This window comes from Theobroma cacao, chromosome 9 (assembly GCF_000208745.1).
Source record: "Theobroma cacao cultivar B97-61/B2 chromosome 9, Criollo_cocoa_genome_V2, whole genome shotgun sequence".
Lineage (NCBI taxonomy): Eukaryota > Viridiplantae > Streptophyta > Magnoliopsida > Malvales > Malvaceae > Theobroma > Theobroma cacao.
The window spans coordinates 17,428,236-17,444,862 of NC_030858.1; the positions used below are offsets into that span (position 1 = coordinate 17,428,236).

General features: G+C 34.6%; 1 pseudogene; it reads left to right on the forward strand.

Moving 5' to 3' along the window:
• Positions 1–15,583, forward strand: part of LOC18589460 — a 31,282-nt pseudogene extending 15,699 nt beyond the window's left edge.

The window sequence follows — 16,627 nt, forward strand, 5'->3', positions numbered from 1 at the left end:
AACTTAATGTAAATTATTAGAATACATGTTGTAGACATTGTATGTAAATTTTTAAGGAGTAATGCCAGTACGAGTTGGCAATGTATATCACTATTTTGATTCAAAAGTATGAAATATGACTTAGCGATATTTGATGGAATGATGAGTAGGATAAATCGATAGGCTTGTTTGGGCTTAATGGACTACGTTTATTGGGCCCTTGCGTCGGTCATGGCTCGAAAATTTGGGTCATGACAACTCAAATATGCAAACATAAGATCAAAACTCCAATCTAAGCATTAAACCTTTGGATTCCTCAAATATATTCATAAAATTTTTGCCTAAGTATCATAAGGCATGCTTACTACATTTAACACATTTAGATATCATCAAATAAATTTCCAAATATGCAACAAATTTCAAGATCATTCTCTATACACATAATAGTTCATATACATACTTCATAAGCATACACATCGGGTTCAAATTTACTCTTTAATATCTTAGCCTCTATTGCGCATAGGCAATGTCAATTAGGGGTGTTACATTCTCCCCTCCTTATAAAAATTTGTCCTCAAATTTTGTACAATTAAAGCAACCTCACACATTTAAATATATTTGAGTTCAAATTTATCTATGAGCATCTCAATGCTAAGTACCCCAAAGTTGATTCAAGGGCTATGTCATCACCCTCACAACTTAAAATCATAACTAGTTGGCTGAGCATGGTTCATGCATCATACATGTCTCACTTGCAGTTACAGAGTATTAATCTCCATATCCTTAAAATATTACACATTAATGTTCCTTTAACTGTTACACTCATAATCATTAATCTAGTCAAATTCTGACAAGTCCATGTAATAATCTCTTAACACATTCCTGAGCACTCATATCGTAAGCTCATATAGACCATCCACTTATGGATGTTGAGTCGTACTTAAGATCCCAATTAGACATTTAAGGTGCTTTTTCTAGCCTTTCCTAAAACCAATTAATAATTGATGTCCCTTTTGAGTCTGTACATACACATTGGATACATCCAAGCAAAGTTTTAGACAATGCATTGGGATAGTTCGCTAACCCTTCAAATAATTCATATGGCTCGCTTACTAGCATGGGCCTTGGCAATCTTTCCACTGTTTTCATTTACTAGGGTCTACTTGTACCCCACCTTCAAACATCACATACTTTTCAAAAGCCAATATTGCTTAATCGGAATTCATACTAGGGACTTGATATATTAGTTCTCTTTAAGCACTTGAAGTGCAATTCTTGCACATCTCACATATCCTTCCAAACTCTTTGACATAAAATATCAACTATAAACACGACTACAAATTTGTCTAATTTTCCCTTCCAACACTTAAATCATAGCGCCAAATGTAGTGGATCATAATTCAATATTTGCCTTATCATTATTAGGCGTTCCTTACATGTGAGGAAAACACTTTTCACATTTTCCATGTCTTTGCCTCCACAAGCATATCAAGAATAGAACATCGTCGGGTCTACATCAAGATGAGAAATCATTGTCTTGATCCAACATTTTCATGCATTTTTATCTTCACAGCAATTCCATGCATCACATGTCACATCAATGATAGCTCTCTTTGTGGGTATATACTCATGTACTACCTGACTACTCATAAGTCACTCATGGCCATCTAAATTTGGCTTTTTAATTAGGCTTAATATTATCCCATTAGATATATCTCTCACCCTAGTAATCAGCCTCATTATCTAGGCTCCCATCTGATATTCAAATTAGAATCATTCATCAAAACAAGTCTCGGGAAGCTTATTCAAAAAGAGTTGCCCATCAGACACATATAAAATAGCGATCCTTCTTAGATAGTAACAAATATTTGCTTCATCATAACAAATACGTCCAGTGATAAAATAACTGAAGCCACATTAAAATCATCATCCAGTGCCAAAGCCACTAACAGAATATCCAAGTCATAGGGCCAGATTCTCCACCCTACCAAACTCACGTTGTACGCACCATTATTCTTCTCACAAATCCAACACTTAATTTGCTATGATGGGGTTCAAATTTTAGGCATAAGGTTACGCTTATAGCCTTAACTGCCAACTCTTTATCTTGAGATAACTCATTCAAACCATAATCACTAAACCAGGGGATCTCTAACCGTATTTCAAATTTAAGCCATAACTTAAAATCATGGTTTCATGATTTTCAAATTTACTTAGACTATGTCAATCATTGACAATAACAAGCATAACTAAAATTTTCAATCGAGTCACTGAATCCAAGTGTATCTTTCCATCAAATGATCGCTCCGTGGCTTATATCCTCATCAAAATCCCTTATGGATTAATTCATTCAAATGACTTGATCTTCCAACACTCAAAATTACTTATAGTAGTAGCCATATCCCCTCATAATTCAGGGACTCAAATCAATGCTCATAGCAATCTGATTCGCTTATTTGAGTAGTCAATAGTATCAAGTTTACCAAGGTGTCTTGGTTTTTCATTTAGACTATACAAGACTTATTTACGTGTATGTGCCCTTAGGCTTTTCATATTACACCTTGCATACATGGTAGGGCATTCTCAATCTTATACCCAAGCTTTAAACATAACCACCACTTAACAAGTCCCTCTATGGATTATCTTTTTCCATACAATACTCACAAATCCACAAATGATACAACTCTAGAGAGGTTCTTACCTATTTGGTAAGCTTCAAGTAGTTCATGATCATGTATACCATAATTTACATAACTTGCTTTCCTTTGCACGTACATACTTCACATTTTTATAATATGCCAAACTCACTTTTAGGCATATTTTACTACTAAACGATCTTGCAACACCATCGCATTATTCAATGCAAGCCTTGTTAGGCAATAATCTCCAATTGTCTATCATCCACAAAACATTGAATGGTACTCCTTTGTACTAAGGTTCTAGGCCAATGATTATAGGTTATATCGAACAGATTTTTCAAACTAGTCTTCAAAACAATATGTATATATATACCCCAATTTCAATTAAAAACTCCCATATGGAACTATACACAATTAAAATTTTCAAATCATTTACCTTTAAGCAGTCACATTCACAATTAGCCTTGTCAATTCATAGGCTTTCTACCAAGCATGGCCAAACTGAACCTTATCCTTAGAGCTAATTGATTTATTAACCCAGTCAAGTTATGACCATATGTCATGTATGATAGACACCAAGGCTTGCCCTTTGGCTAATTCGTGTGCTTATAGCTTTAAATCACATCACATAAAATCAAATCTTGAAAATACTCAACCATTAGGCCAGAGCCAAAATCAACTTCAAGTGGGTATTCAACACATAGTGCATATCAAAGTCCTAGGGATTCCATATCAATTACACATATATGCAGTAGTCCCATATACCATCAAAGTGCAGAAACATCCATTAGTAATTACTCAAATAGAGTAGCGAAGTTGACTGTCTAAAATCTCGAGTACAAAATGACCAAGCATTAACACAATGCACTTACCTCAGTGCCTATCCAACCATTCAAATTATCGTCAGAGGCTTCAAACCATTATCTCAATGCGTCTGTCACGACCCAAACCCAAGGGCCATGACTACGCACAAGCCTAACAGGCAAGTCCACTAGACCTAAGCAAGCCGTAGAGTTCATACTTAAACATACATAAGCGAAGGGATTCAATCATTAAATATTCATAATAAATTTGAATAAAATACCATATCCCTGGTTTAATTTCCATACAATAGTAATAGGGCCATATGTTGGCCATCTAAATGGGTTCATACATATTAACCCTTAATATACCATATAACATGACACTCAGTGCCTACACATATTATCCACAATGGAAAGCTTTAACTAACTTAGCAAAGTGACTAATACTGAGAACCTATTGGATGCCAAAATTGGTTTGACGCTGGATGACCTTTACTACGTCGCTCTGTGGCCTATTTATTTGCACATGGTTGAGTACTATAATACTCAGTGAGTGGTGTAGATAAACAAAATCATATATATATATACAAAATAAGTATATAAAATATATGCACATTTCATGCAACTAGATGTTTGAATAAACATCTTCAAATACAAGGCATATCATTATCCCTAAATCTCGAATATGAGGGCATATCATCACCTTCATAGTCTCCAAAGATTATCACACATCATTAGGCTTACTTTTGAAGCTAATCAAAGTTATTCAAATCATCCTCCACAGCACATTCTAGTCGCTCGAGTATCACATCAAAATCATATCACATTTATCTAAGCCTCTCCATGGCTATCGCACATCATATACGAACCAAATCAATGAGTGGTCCTCCCCTAGACATAGCAAGATCACGCTCGGTGGCCATCCAGTGGAGAATCAGATCACGCTTAGGGCAAAGCCACTGACAGAGAAATGGATCACACACGTGCCGAAGCAACGGGAGGAAAACAGATCACACATAGCATCAGAGCAACTGACGGGGAATAGATCATTAATCGAATTAATCTCCTGGCATTGGCATCATCCAAGGTAATCTCAATAGATGGCATCAAAGCACTGTAAGTGGGAATCACAAGTAGGATTAGTGTCATCGTCCTTGCTTAGCATCATCCTACAAGCACACAAATAGTCACAGGGGGATAGAAATCCACTCAACAACAAATCTAATCAGTGTTTGGAATTCATTCCTTGGACAGAAACATAAATCCACAAATATGGTCATTGTGCCTTTATCATTCACAATTTCCTTACCAAACCTTAATTCACATTTATCGAGCTTTAATCGTCTTAAGCTCAGCTAAGTTATAAGTGCCTTTAAGTCTCCAAGGTATCATTCAATCAAATCATCTCACATATCATTCACCTAGGGTAATCTACTCCTAAGGGTTCATCATAGCCTCTAGACATCCTAGTCTAAGCACACACACAACATAGGCCACCCATGTGGCTCACATCACAGCACATAATCGCACACAATTCACATATATACATATACTCATATATTGTTCTCTATCCTAGGTTCATTCATCTAGGCATACATATTTCATTTTAATACCAATGCAGCGCATCTTTCATGCGTCATGCATTACATGCATATTAAACTAAACCCACTCATAGTGACAAAAAGAGGCACTCCTAGTCAAGCTCCGATCCTTGGACTCTAATTATCGTCTAGCTTGGCAATGAGTTAATTTAACTCAGTTTCCCCCTTTAAACACATCAAAACATTAAAAGATTAATTATTCATGGCTTTCAAAAAATGTAAGCTTTCCACACAATTAACTAAATCTTAGCAATCCAACTATTTAAGCTCAAATCCTTTATTAATGAGCTAAAATCATACCTTAAAAGTTGAATTGCATGAGTTTTAGCTCCAAATTCTCCAATCCAAGCTAAAAAGGAAAATCACCAAATCTGGAGAAAATCGAATTTCTTAGCATTTAACCGATTAAATTGGAAAATAATCGGTAAAAACATTAAATCTTACCTCCAAGATGGTTTCCCAAGCTCCAAATAGCCTCAAATCACTTCAAAAGTCCATTTAGGGCCTTAGGGTTTCTAGTTTTTAGAGAGAGAAAGAGACAGAAAGAGTTGAGATAAAGGGTTGGGCAAAAATGGCCTGAACCCTTTTTTATTTTTGTCTTTCCTTTTTGATGTATTGATACATTTTGGCAATGTCTCGATATATTTTGACAATGCATCGATACATTTGCCCTAATTTTGAATGAATGTATCGATGCATTTCAAGCAGAATGCTCCTTGCCCAACATGTATCGATACACGTGGGAAATGTATTGATACTTTTCCCCTTGGGTGCTCTCTATTTCAAATGTATCGATACATTTGGACAATGTCTTAATACATGTTCATCTTTGTCCAAGTCTATCAATACGTTCTCAAATGTATTGATAAAATATTCTTTTTGGGGCCTTTATTGTTCATCTTGCCATGAATGTATCGATACATTCGAGTGTCTATCGATACTTTCACTCCTGTAAGCAGTTCCAAACTTCCCAAAAACTCAAAAAATCCAAATTTAACACTCTAATATTATTCCTGGTTGATATTACACCTCAAATCATTCATTTAACTCAATCCCATACACAAATTCATAAATATAACATCAAATCTTAATCAAAACCTCAAATTATAGGATTTATCACATATTTCCTCAAAGTTTTGCCTAAGTGTGAATATGTACACTTTTAAACACTAGGCATACATATTCTATCATCAAGGTTCTCAAGACTCCACATATTTTATAAATCATTCTTAGTTTACATAAAAATTGGGGGTGTTATAGCATCGTCCAGTTCTAGTGGATCTAATAGTCCTATTTCAACTATCATGACCACATGTTGTAGGAGCATATTCCCATTAATATCTCCTTCGAAGCATTTTGCCCCAAAGTCCTCTTAATGGTGGCTCGTCCCTTAAGGTGGTATCCTCACTCGAACTAGAGCAACACCAGTCAAATTCAAACTTAGAATTCAAGGGTAAGTTAGCTTACTAAGACTTAGGAGTTCACGTAGTCTTCTATTCATAATTAGTGCTGTAGTCACAAACCATGAATACGACTCTACATTAATCCCAACACTTGTTGACAGACTTAAGACGACCTAATACACTCTGAACCTAGGTGCTCAAATACCAACTTCGTCACGACTTAAACTCGGGAGTTCGTGATCAGTGCACGAGTTCGACAGGTTAAACCCACGAGACCCCGAGCAAGCCTCAAAATTTCCAAACATATTTAAATTCAAATACATAAATATTTCCTTGGCACATAGCTCATACACAATATTTAATACATTTCTCACAAGGCCACACATTGACCGTCATAGTGGGTTTGTATCATTCAACCCTTATAACACATATAAACGACATCATCATGCCTACACAGATCTTAAATATACATGGTTGGGAAACCAGTACCACCAACAAAAGCTAACATACTTCGAACTTAGCGGTGTGACGAATGGGATGGAAACCTATCAAATGCCAAATGTATATTTGTCCAAAGACGACACTAGCCACACAATCCCGTAGCTTTACTTATCTAGATATGGTACAACAAAGGGGTGAGTCATCTAATACTTAGTGAGGGGGATGCTGACATAGCATAATAACTCAAACACACACACACATACACATATTAGCATATCTAGCCATCTTAATATCCCACGTACACATCTCATTGTATTATACCTTGCTGGATGACAACTCAATGGCCTATCACATTCATAATTTTCTAAACTCTATATCACCACATCCAAGCATATCAAATTAAGACTAAACTTTAAAGTCATCATCAAATTAGGCTCCATAGGCTCATTCTAGTAGCTAAGCATAATCACAATATTCAATATCTATAACTCGCTTACCTTGAAGCGTTCCATCTAATATCAACCATATTTCAATCATACATCTCACATTTTAAGGGCACATCAATCATCCCTAGGGAGCATTCACATTGTTATACATTGTATTATGCTTATGCTTAAAGCCGCATCAAAGTAAACATCCATAGGTACATACTAGTTGCCAAGGTATCATAATAATTTTAAATCATTTTCATTTGAGCTTATCTGAGGCTATGTCATATCGTACATAAATCATATCATAATCTTTGAGTGGTCTTCCCTAGACAAAGTCAAATCACGCATGGTGGCCCATCGATGGAATCAAATCATGCTCAAGGCAAAGCCGTTGGCAAAGAGCATGTCAAAGCAATAGAAAGAGAATCAAATCACGCACAGCACCGAAGCGGCTGGTAGAGAATCAAATCATTGACCAGAGTAATCTCCTGACGGTCAGCATCACCTAGAGTAGTCTCAGACAAGTGGCATCATGCATATAATCATCATCTGGAGTAATCTCCCAATGGATAGCATCACCTCGAATAATCTCAAGGGGGCATCAAAGCACTGTCGACAAGATTCATAAGTGAGATTAAGACCACCGTCCTTGCTTACTACCATCTCTGTAGGCATATACATAGTCATAGGGGTTAGACTCCACTCAACCTCAAATCAAATCGACGTCCGAAATTCAAGCATCAAACGGAACATCATCAAACTCATAGGCCATCATGGCCTTCATAATTCACATCCTTAATTAGGTTCCTTAGCCTCATATATGTAAATAACTTACGTCAAAGATTCATGGCTCAATAGCCTAACATACTTGGGCAATTTTGCCTCTTAATTCTCAAACAAGGCCATCATGCCTTCCACAATTCCATATATCCACATAAAACCACAAATCATATTTAACGAACTTTAATCACTTCTACGCTCGGTACGATTCTAAATGCTCTTAGTCTCTAAGGCAATAAATGTTAATAATCCATGAAATGGTTCAGTTGTCTAGGGTAATTTACTCTTAGACGTTCATCATACACAATTAACATAAGCCACTAGGTGGCTCATCCAAAGCACATACATCACATCATTTTCTAGCCGAAGCATACTCATCTAGGCAATCATATTCACATATACACATACATAGTTCTCTAGCCTTGGCATACTCATCTAGGCATTAGTATAACATTTAAATACCATGGCAACATATATTATCATGTGTTATGCATTACATCCATTTTATTAAATCCCATTCACAGTGACAAATTGGGTGGGCTTCTAAGCCAAGCTTCGATCTTTAGCCTCCAACCATTTTTTGGCTCACAAATGTATCCAAATTGCACAATCTTCCTTTAAACACATTTAAACATCACAAAACTAATTAGATCTTGGCTTTCGAAAAATGTCAACTTTTCTAAAATTATCTAAATCCTTAGCAATCCAACATATGAGCTCAAATCCTTTAATAATGAGCTAAACTCATACCTTAGAGGCTAGATTGTATAATTCTTAGCTCCAAATTCACTCCAAATAGCCCCAAGAATCTATTTGTGGCTTAGAGTTTCAAATGGGTAGAGAAAGAAAACATAAATCATCAAAACTTATTCTTTAGGAGTGAAAATCCTTACCTTAGACATTTAGAATCCAAGATTTGTTATTAGAGTTTGAAGGTTTTGAAGGGTATGAAATTTGAGAAAAAATGCGTGGGGGAATGAGGAGTTAGGAAAAAAATGAAGAATTTTTAATTTTGGGGCTTTTAAGCTTATTTCAGTTTGACTAGGTAGCCTAGGATTGACTATGGAGGGTTTATAGTGGATTTTGGACAAGAAAGTTTTATAATTCACCCATTTTGCCTTCAAAAGATCGATTGTGAAGGGTTAATAGTTGATCCTGAACCAGAATGTTTGTTTTTATTCCTTCACAAGATCAACTGTAGAAGGCCTATAGTTGATCCTAGACCAAAATGTTTTACATTTCTTCCATTTTTTCCTTTCTAGGATCGACTATGGAGGGCCTATAGTCGACCTTAGACTAGAATGCATGACTTCCCCTGCTTTTTACTTCACAAGATTGACCATCTATACACTAGGATTGACTTTTTTGGTCCAGCTTTGTAAAAATTGTTCCTTTTAAAGTCTAAACTCATTCTACATCTCTTCCACAACCTCATACCTTTCATATATGACTCAAATCTTTTACTCAAATACTCAAACATAAGATCAAAACCCCAATCTAAGCATTAAACCTTTGGATTCCTCAAATATGTTCACAAAATTTTTACCTAAGTATCATAAGGCATGCTTTCTACATTTAACACATCGACATATCATTAAAGAAGTCCCCAAATATAGAACAAATTTCAAGATCATTCTCTCTACACATGGTAATTCATATACATACTTCACAAGCATACACATTGAGGTTCAAATTTACTCTTCAATAACTTAGCTCTTATTGCATATAAGCCATGTCAAAATTAGGGGTGTTACAAAAAGAGTCATCTAGTTCATCCAAAATAGTATTAGATTCAAAACCAAAAAACCTTTTAACTACGAATATTTAAAACATTTTCCTAAAGACTTCAGAATAGAAAAGACACAAAAAAGGAAAGGGATAGATGGTTATATGAATTATTATGTGTGGGTGTGTCTGTTGCAACCATGCTTATGTACTTTTACACACTCAATATGTACTAGGAGAAGGATGATTGCATCAACCATTATGTTAGTACATGTGTACATCCACCATAGCATGTAAGGTAAAAGAAAAAGCCTTTTGACTACAAATATTTAAAATCTTTTTTTCTTGAGATGTTAGAGGAAAGAAAAAAAGAAAGGGAAAGGGAATGTGGTTATATGAATTATTTTGGGTGGGTGTGTCTGTTTGTAACCATGTCTATGTGTTTCTACACTCACAATGTGTACTAGGAGAATGATGATTGTAGCAACCAATGTGTTAGTACATGTGTGCATCCACCATAGTATGCAAGGACAAAAAGGAAAAGCTTTTTGGCTATGAATATTCAAAAGCATTTTTCTAGAGACGTTAGAGTAGAGAAGAAAGGAAAGGGAATGGGAAGGATGTTAATATAAATTATTTTGGTGGGTGTGTGTCATGACCCAAATTTAGGGCATGACCAACACAAGAGTATCAATTGGAGTTATCTTTTTAACTCAAGCAAGCCTAAGATAAACAATAAACCAATAACCATATGTGCCTCATGGGAACCCTCACTATGGAATCATATGCAAATAGATATAAACACAGTGATATCATATAACACAAATATCATATCAATTTCGTACACTCATGTGCACATAATGCGGAAGCAACATATATAACAAATCCAGAGTATAAGCCATCTTGTGACGAATACAACCTATAGCCAACTCAAGGCAAGCATCCATAATATCATTTATTACATGACATAAATAAGTCATAAACCATAACAGTCAAATATAAAAGATTGGACCATCTAACCAAAACTTAACTGAGTCTAAGACGGAGTAAAAAGGCTTACGCTTATTGGATGCCATATGACCACCTACCAAAATTGTCAGTAGAAGTAGCTCATTCCAAAGGACATCGAGCCAAGCAATCTATTGATCTGAAATAACAAGTGCATATTATATGTGTAAGGTATAAATAACTTTGTGAGTAGATATGGGGAGAAGGAACAAGCTAATAGGGAAAAGTATTTAACAAAATACACTTTCAGAGATATGCAATAAACATTAACAAATGTTTTGCACAACTCGCTTCTCTAAGCGTAATCATAAATAAACACCCGACTCTTCAAACGTAATCATAAATCATTACTCTAGGCATGTCAAATGTCCACATGGTCTTCAAGTTCGTTATTTTCCAAATGGATCATGGACCAAATAATCCAATAGTTTTTGAGTCTACTGTCTTTCAAACTACTTAGGAAACGTATGTTCATATGACCTCTAAGACTGTTGTTTTTTTAACTATACAAGGATAACAAAATATTATAAAACATAGTTTGCAAAATAGTTAATGAACCTTTAAAGAAACATTCAAAGTTTGGAAACCATTTCAAGATAGTTTAGGAAAAATGAAGTTAATCATCAAATTAAGAGTATCTGAAACAATAATCGAGGTTATCAAAGATTTTACTTAAAACAAACATCATTTCGATCTTTAGAATACCTTTTGAAATCATTTGGATTTCAAAGTAAGCTTGATTTATCGATTGATAGATCATCTCGATCTATCGATAGATACGAAACATAATGCATTTTCAATGGTTCTATGCTGTATCTATCAATATATCAGTGCCATGTATCAATAGATTAGGCACAGAACAATATTTCTCAACCTAAAACTCTCCACTAAGACCTCAACCAAGACTATTATCCATCCATAGTCAAGTAATCATCATTCAATTATCAAATAAACATTATCAATGACACAGATTCATCATATTAGACATCAAGTTATACAAACCGTGGAGCATTAGCCAAGAAGAACCAAATTAGCTAATGTCGTCACACTAGACTTATCCGGTTCACATAGCCACTGACCAAAAGAAAGGATAGGACTAAGACAACTTCCAATAACTAGGGAGTCCTAAGAAAATACCTTAACTGGCTTAAGTTGTAAATCCTTGTGAGTCATATAATACAACCTCAACTAACTCACCAAAACTCATTGTGCACAATGGCTAGCGCCTACTACCACTAGTTGCAGGTCCTTATCTCGTTAGGATCAAACAACCATAGTACAATAATCCAATGTTCAAAATATACATACAATCAAAATGTGAAACCATGACCAACATATCATAAAGGTTGAGATATAATCACAACTGAAGTCAATCAACCGTATCAATAATCTAAAGATAAATGACCATATATACCAAGGCCTCACCAAGGAGGAATCTCTCACATTAACATTTAAAACCATCAATCATACATCAATCATAAACAAATGAGATGTTTGAGATAACAAAGCTTTGAAAGGCTTATTCCCCATGTTCAAAACTAATACATAGTAGACTACATATACTTAGTCTATAGTTTTCATCAAAGCATACTTGTAAACATTTTTTTCACAGCATAAACTCATTGAAAGTCATTCATATGCAAGGTTGTAGAATAGGCATGCTTAATTATATTAAATAATAAAAAAATGTCACATTTACCCACCTCAAACAAGCATGGCTTGCTCTCTAGCACCTTTCGTCGAACACTAGGTTTTTGAAAAATTCAAACTTTCTCCACAACACCTATCATGAAGTTTTTCATCATTAATACTTAGTTCTATAACATAATATTAGACTAATAATCATCTGTTATTCCACAAATAAATTTCTAATAGTTCGTTAATCCACAAATCAATAACTAATCTAACTCTAACTAAAGGATTTGAATCTACTTTTAGTTAGAGTTCAGACAACTTTACCTTGGTGAGCATGAGAGTTCCAAAACCAACTCAAAACCTAAGTTTTCATGAGTAAAACAAATTTATGAGAATCCATGAATTTTGAAAAAACAAAACCTTAGTTTCAAAGGTTTAAAACAAAGAACTTTACCTTTCAAAAATTCTTAGTATCAAAATCCAAACTTGAAGATGACTTTTAATGCTTGAAATCCATAATTTTGTTGACAATGAGAGTTGAGCGAAAAAAAGGAAGAGGGTGGCCAGGCTTTCAAGGAAAAACCACATTTTTAGCCATATAAGGTAAAGTTTGAGGTTTTAATGTTTTTGAATGAGTGAGAAATCACTAGAATAACCTTATTTTTTAAGTTTGTGACTAATGTATCAATACATTTTGCCCTGGGTTTCATGTATTGATTCATGATGAACATATTTAGATACACATTCATAAAAGTCCGTTTCTGGGTTTGCTATATCGATATATGATGAACATGTATTGATACATTTTGTCTAGAATGTAGTTTTAAGTCTAAAACCATCCTATTCAACCCTATAAAGGTACTAACTTTTGTATAAACATATTTGGTTATCAAAACATGGGACTTCTAAATCAAAATAATCCAAAATTGAAGTTCAAAACTTTAAAATAACAACTCACCAAGTTAGGTTACAAATCTAACCTAATTTAAGAAATAGGATTTCACGGTGTGGCTTTTTGTAACGAAGCCTATCTGCTTCTACACTCACAATTATGTACTAGAAGGATGATTGTATCAACCATTGTGTTAGTACATGTGTGCATGTGCACCTGCATGCAAATCACACATGCACTACCACAAAAATGTCTCCTTTCTTTATATCTAATCTTTAACAGTCTGCAAGCGATAACAATAATTAAATGTCAGTTACAACCATTGAAAGATTTCTCACATCAAGCTATGGATAACTAAAAATATTTTGTTGGAAAACTAATGTCCTTGTTTCTATTACGTTCTATCTGATCACATCCCATTCTGTTCTGTGATATTTGAGAATCACCTTCAATACCTCAATGTAAGTTCAGGATTAATGCATCATTGAATTGAATTAATAAAAAAATACAAAATTCCTAAACTTTTTTCACATGTTCTTTAGTTTTTCCAAACAACCAATCTTCCTAATCGCGTGTGGGCCAAGCTTAGAGCATGTGAAACTCATCACTACCTCGTAAGGGCATTGAGACCATAGCATGTCAAACAAAAGCGTCACTTTCTCTGAATGCTGCTTTGATCTTTTGTCTTGTATAATGAAATTGTTCGTCTTAAGCACTTTATCTCTTTCATTATTTTTTCTCTTTGAAATATTTAGCAAATTGAGATTTCAAGTTATTTGCCTCATATGGGTAGTTGTGTTGTCTTTGTAGGCTCAGTAACTGTAATGCCTATACTTAATAATCTAGATGACAAAAAATAAAATTAATGTTTATAAATAATGGTCCTTTAAAATTGTTTTCTACTTTCGAGTTGAAATTGCATGAAGACCCTTTAATGTTGTCAGATATCATTGCATGCTTTACGTGTGAACTTCCTTTCACTTTTGACAGGCAGATATTTAAAATCTCAAGAATGTGTTTGCAATGAAGAGTTATGAAGCTATTATATACTACAAATTTATTACTGTACTTCTATGTCTTGACCTCTGAATATTGCAATCGTACTAAATTGCATGCTTCTATTTCTACATAATTTTGGATTATAGTCTTAAACCAAGTTGATGTATAGCTAATGTTGTTTCAGAAGGGATGCTTCAGGTTTAATATCTTATATCTTAGCCTTCCACGTATTGTCTTCTGTATGACATGGCATTTGAAAGTGCATGTCTGTCTAAATAAATATGCCAACAGTGACCAGCATTCACATTTTCTTCTATGCATCGTATAATCACAGTAACCACAAAAACTTAAAAGCCTTCTGACTTATTATATCACATGGCTGCCATTGTTAGGAGGCTTCATAAGGGTTGTGTATCTATAATTTGAGTGCAGGTGCGCAGGCACACATGTCTAAATAAATCCCTTTGACTTATTATATCACATGGTGGAGTTCACACCCTTATCAAGCCTGCTAACAGTGGCAGCCATGTGATATACTCAGTCAAAAGGCTTTAAGTTTATATAGTAATCATCCTTATCCATCTCTCAAATTTGTATAATTGTAGTAGGCTTTAAATTAGGGGAGGAGAAATTGAACTCGATTTCTTTGTGTTGGTAAGCTATGGTTGCAACCATTGTCCCAATCCATAAAATTGTAGTATTTCTCAATTTTATTGACTGGAGGGAGCATATTTTCTCAATTCCATGATCTGTTTTGAATCTTATAATGGTGAAACATTGTTCTATGTTCTATACAGCAATATGATCCTGTTATCAGTAATCCTTATACTAGGCATCTAGCTTGATCTCCCTCTCTACCATGCAACGACTTTGGGCCATGATTAGCTTTATATGGTCCCAATTACGGATAAGAAAGAAAACAATTCCAATTTAACCAAGCACTTCTTTTGGCCTCAGGATGACAAAGCTTTCATCGAGAGAAGTCTTGTGGATAGCGAAAGAGTGCAGGTACGAGCAAATGATCTCTAGTCCTGTATGTTAAAAATTTACTGTTATTCTTGGAACCTTCAAATTCTTTGTGCAACAAAAATATGGATGAAAATATGCAGATGGAAGACATTACACTGTGTGAAGGTGTTCAAAGGGGTATGGAATCACCTACATATTGCAGTGGAAGATATGCTCCAACTGTTGAGAAGGCCACGTATCATTTCCATTGTCTGCTTTATGATAATCTCATAGACTAATTGACCTTGCATTTGGGTAACAAGTATTCGAGTGATACAGTAAACACTTGGAGAGGCATTGAGCTCTTAAGGAAGGGATAGTGAACACTTAAGGGACACTGTGGCAATTGGCTCCGGCTGCTGAACTTGTTGTCTTATTAATATGGTAGACATAAACAACACATCAATACACGTGTCGAATAAAAAAAGAAAAAAATTGAGTATCGACATGTGAAAACTGGGAATCGCATATCCGTCTTTCGATCTTGAACCAAGTAGACAACCGCAATGAAAAAAAAGGCCAACAAACTTCTTAACATATATAGTAGAAAATGGTAACCTTCTTTATCGTTTCATCACTCATTTAGAAAAAGAAGAGAGGAGAAGCATTGAAAACAGAGGGTAAAAAGATAGAGAAGTTCCGATGCTGAAAATGAAGACAACCAACAGAAGGACAAGAAACTTTAAAGATTCTTATTTGTCTGGGTATATATGAGCATGGTCAAAAAGAGAGAATTTAATACTTGAAATGAGTAAAATTTTCTCAAATCCTCAATCAAATTGAGAAATGTCATAAATTAGAATGCTGTATTCTTTTTTTTATCTAAAGTATAATGATTTTAACCTACAAAATTTTTCTATACATGACACTAGTCTAATTTTTTTAATGGGTTGTGGGGTTTTATAACAAAAGATTCCATGAAATTTTAGAGAAGTTAAAGAATAATTTATCTCTTTTATTTTAAGTTTTTAGGGCCATCTTGGGGTGGTTATATATTACACTAAAACGTCAGATGTCATGATGTGGATAATGTACCAAGAAGATAGTTTATCATCCATGATATCCTGTTGTTCTACCAAGGAAAACACGGGTTATGCTTGGTATTCTTTACTGATTTTATACCAAGAGAATAAGATCTTATCTTTGGTTCATCAGTGAACACATAAAGGAAAACTAGGTTTTACTATTAAGAGTGATATTTGTATTAAGAGTGTTTTTAAGTGTTTTCTAATGATGGACTAGGTAAGGGTATTTTCTAATTTTTGTATTTTTATTCTTAGTTT